The sequence below is a fragment of the Vitis riparia genome, chromosome 4 (genome assembly GCF_004353265.1).
Source record: "Vitis riparia cultivar Riparia Gloire de Montpellier isolate 1030 chromosome 4, EGFV_Vit.rip_1.0, whole genome shotgun sequence".
Classification (NCBI taxonomy): Eukaryota; Viridiplantae; Streptophyta; class Magnoliopsida; order Vitales; family Vitaceae; genus Vitis; species Vitis riparia.
The window spans coordinates 15782437-15787125 of NC_048434.1; positions in this window are offsets into that span (position 1 = coordinate 15782437).

Consider the following 4689-nt stretch of genomic DNA (forward strand, 5'->3'; position numbering starts at 1 on the left):
TTGGATTGTGGAAAACCCCAAACTTGAATCAATTGAATTTAAAATCAATATTCATTTTCTTTTATTAATTGAATTTCTTTTACTTGGTTTCACATTATTCACATATTGTTTTTCACTTAAGGATTTAAACAAAAACAATTCATTTATTCTAGTATTGACAATTTTCATAAGCCAGTCCTTGAGAACGATACCCGGAATACTACAAAAGCCATAGTGACTCTTTCTCTAGTTTTTCTTGACCAGAGTTACTACGTAAAAAGGCAAAGTATTTTGGTACAATAGAGAAATTTCGGTCAGACACAAAGTCTAGTCCTAAACCTCAAAATCCAATCATCTGATAAAACAAAGTTAGGCTTACTGCCCTTTTTAACATCTTCCATAAGTTGCATTAAATTCAAATCATTCTTTTGTAGGGCCTTAATTCTCCCAACTAAGTCTGGCTACACTCTAAAGTTTGCCACAAGAGCTCTCGAGTCTAAAACTCTGATATAAACTTGTAAACTCCTCAAATCTCCCAATAATTGCCTTTGACAACCTCTAATAACTGCTAAAGAACCAACGGATTTCCTACTTAAGGCGTCAGCCACAACATTCGCTTTCCCTGGGTGATATTGAATAATGCAGTCATAGTCTTTAAGTAGTTCAATCCACCTCCTCTGTCTCATGTTCAACTCCTTTTGGGAAAATAAATACTTCAAGCTCTTATGATCTATGAATATCTCACAAGTTTCACCAAAAAGAAAATGTCTCCAAATCTTAAGTGCAAAAACCACTACAGCTAACTCCAAATCATGAGTAGGATAATTTCGTTCATAAGGCTTCAATTGCCTAGAAGCATATGCCACAACTTTCCCATGTTGTATAAGAACACAACCCAAACCCTAATGAGAAGCATCACTATACACCACAAACCCTCTTGAACCTGAAGGGATAGTCAAAATAGGAGTTGTCACCAATCTGTTCTTTAACTCTTGGAAACTACGTTCACAATCATCAGACCACTCAAACTTAACCCCTTTCTGAGTCAAACTAGTTAGAGATAAGGCAATCTTAGAGAACCCCTCAATAAACCGCCTATAATAACCAACCAGTCCCAAGAAACTTCGAATCTCGGTCACAATAGTAGGTCTCCTCCAATTTGACACAACATCTACCTTTCTAGGATCAACTGAGATGCCATCCTTGGACACCACATGCCCAAGGAAAGAAACTCTGTCTAACCAAAACTCACACTTCTTGAGTTTAGCATACAATCGCTTATTTCTGAGAGTCTGTAATACAATACTTAAATGACGCTCATGCTCCTCCCTACTCTTTGAGTACGCCAAAATATCATCTATAAAAACTACCACAAACTGATCTAGATAGGGCTTGAATACCCTATTCATTAAGTCCATAAAAGCAGCAGGTGTATTAGTCAAACCAAAAGGCATAACCAAAAACTCATAATGCCCATATCTAGTTCGAAAAGCAGTCTTAGGTACATCTTCACCTCTAACCCTTAACTGATGATAACCAGACTGAATATCAATCTTAGAGAACACACAAACACCCTAAAGCTGATCAAACAAATCATCAATCCGAGAAAGGGGATACCTGTTCCTCACCGTCACCTTATTCAACTCTCTATAATCAATGTAGAGTCTCATAGATCCATCATTTTTCTTTACAAATAAAACAGAAGCTCCCCAAGGTGAAACACTAGGCCTAATGAAGCCCTTATCTAACAACTCCTGGAGTTGAATCTTCAACTCCTTAAGCTCCATAGGTGCCATCTTATAAGGGGCCTTAGAGATAGGAGTTGTCCTCGGTGCCAAATCAATGGTGAACTCCACTTCCCTCTCTAGTGGCAAGTCAGGTAGATCCTCTGGAAAGACATCAAGATAGTCCCTTACAATGGGTATGTCTTCCAACTTTAAATCATTTTCCTCATTCACAACATAAGCTAAAAAGCCCTAACAGTCTTTCCTGAGCAAAGAACTAGCTTGTAAGGCTGAGATCACACACAGTGGTTTGTCCACATGCTTCCCCTCAAAACTAAAATCAGGTTGAGCAGGAAAGCTAAAAGTCACTTTTTTCCCAAAACAATCAACAAAAGCATGATAAGAAGCTAACCAATCCATCCCCAAAATCACATCAAAATCTTGAAGGTCCAGAAGTACTAAGTCAATTGTCATCTCTCTATACCCAATCATCACACAACAATCTCTAATTATTTTATTAAGCACAACAGAATCTCCCAAAGGAGTAGCAATAAATAAATCAAAGTCCATATTATCAATCGGCATACCTAACAAACTAGCAAAAGATACGGAAACAAAAGAGTGTGTTGATGCAGGATCAATTAAGGCTCTAGCAAATAAGGTGTGAATTCGAAGAGTACCTGTCACTACATCAGACGTAGCCTGAGCATCTCTATGAGTCATAGAAAATACCCGCCCTTGAGCCCTGGGTTTCTGTCTATCATCTTTATTCTCCTCCTTAGGCTTCTCAAATACAAACTTCCTACTCTCTGGACAATCCCGAACCATATGTCCCTATTTTCCACAGCCAAAGCAAGCTCCTGTCTCTCTATAGCATGGCCTACCCCCATGCTTCTTGCCACAAGTAGGACAAATCCCATCTAAATTTTGTGCTGCTTTTCTTTTATTCTGATTTCTACTTGGAGCAGACATTTTCTATGCTTGGTTACCATGAGTACCATCATTTCTATTCCTCTTCCTTTGTTGTTCCCTATACTGGTGAAGCTCTTCATTATCCTTCTCTACAATAAGGGCTCTGTCTACCACCTCTGAATAAACACTAAGCTTCAGAATTGATATCTTATTCTTCAGATAAGGCTTCAGTCCATCCTGAAACTTTAATGTTTTTTCCTCCTCTGTAGCAATCAACTGTGGGGCAAAACGTGATAGTTCAGTAAACTTAGCCTCATATTGGGCCACAGTCAAATCCCCCTATTCCAAACGGACAAACTCTCCCACATTTTATCGTCGAACACTGTCAGGAAAGTACTTCTTATAAAAAGCCTCCCTAAACTGACTCCAAACAATAGGCCCCTGATCCTTTAAAAGCCTCTTAGTCATGCGCCACCAATGGTCTGCCTCTTTGTCTAGCATGAATGCTGCATATGAGGCTTTTTGCTCCTCAGAATAATCAATGACATCAAAGAATTTCTCTATCTTCATAATCCAAGCCTCTGCCTCTATTGGATCTGAAGTACCAGAAAAGTAAGGGGGACCCAACTGCTTAAAGTCATCAAAAGAAGCTACCCCTAGTAGATGAGGATTGTCCTTGACCATTACTTCCAGTAGCTCTAGCCTGACGCTCAACCAAGCTAGCCAAAGTCCCTAAATATCTATAAAGCCCTTCAGTACTCATAAGGGGCAAAGCCTCAGGTGGAGGAGGTATATCATCATTAGCCTGACTGTTTTGGGAAGATGCAGGTCTCCTTGGTGGCATGGTGTCCTATAAAGCAACAGGTATAACTAAATTAGTCACTAAGAAGTCAAATAAGCAAATCAGAATTGTAAGGAATAAAAGGAATCAGACTAGATGAAGTTGAAACTTAAACTAATGCGTTACTCATCTATTCCCAAAGGTAAACTAAACAAGTTCCCATCAAGATCACAACCTAATGCTCTGATACCACTCTGTCACGCCCCAAAACCCACTCCAAGGGCGTGACGGTCATTTCACACTTCAAACCCGAAGGCTTACAGTGTAACCTGACCCAAACAATTATCTTGTTATCGAAAGTTACCAATTACCAAATACCTGTTCAGAGTAGCGGAAAAAAATCTAAAATCCTCAAAATTCAATTTCAAAACTAAAACATCCACTATCCAAAATCCATTGTCCAAATATTTGCAAACTTAAACAATTCAAGTACTAGAACAAATTTCAAAATATCCAAACTCAACTTTGATCTAACATAAAATTTGAAGGACCAATATCCAAATACCTTCCAAATACCAAAAGATCCACATGAACATAACTAACAGTTAATCAAAATCCAACATAAAATCCTAAGTCAAATCCTAATGATGACCATTCCTCAGCCTAGCCATCACTCCTCACCCGAACTAAGGGTACCTGAAAAGTAGTCAACAAATAGGAATGAGCTCATAGCCTAATAAGGAACATTAATGCAGTCCATGAATCAAATATTTCAAACTCACTTGCAAAATAGGAGATATTGTAATCAATCATTTTCATAAAGCTATGAGTAATTTTTTTTTTTTTTTTTCCAATACATTCAAAATTTATAATTGTATGCATTTATTTATGATTCAAACGATTTCATATCAAATTCAGTCAAAACATTCTAATAATTTATTTACTCTGGTCATCAAACATCAAAGGGTGCCCAGTTAGGTGGGACTTTTCAAATGGGTGGCTAGCTTCAAATTGTTCCTTTAAGGTGGACGGAACCAAACACTACTAGTATTAGTAACCTCTAACCGAAACCCCTAGAGACTGAGGTTCAAATCAATTACATTCCCCACCAAGAAATGTAAAGGTCAACTATTATATCCCATTGACAAGGGCTAAACAAACCAGAGTCAAATATTTATTTCATTTATTCAAATTTACAACATATAATATCTCCACATTTATTTGTCAAAAAACATAATATAAAATTCTAACATAATTTTCATGCAAAACAGGTTTGATCCATGCATAAAATGG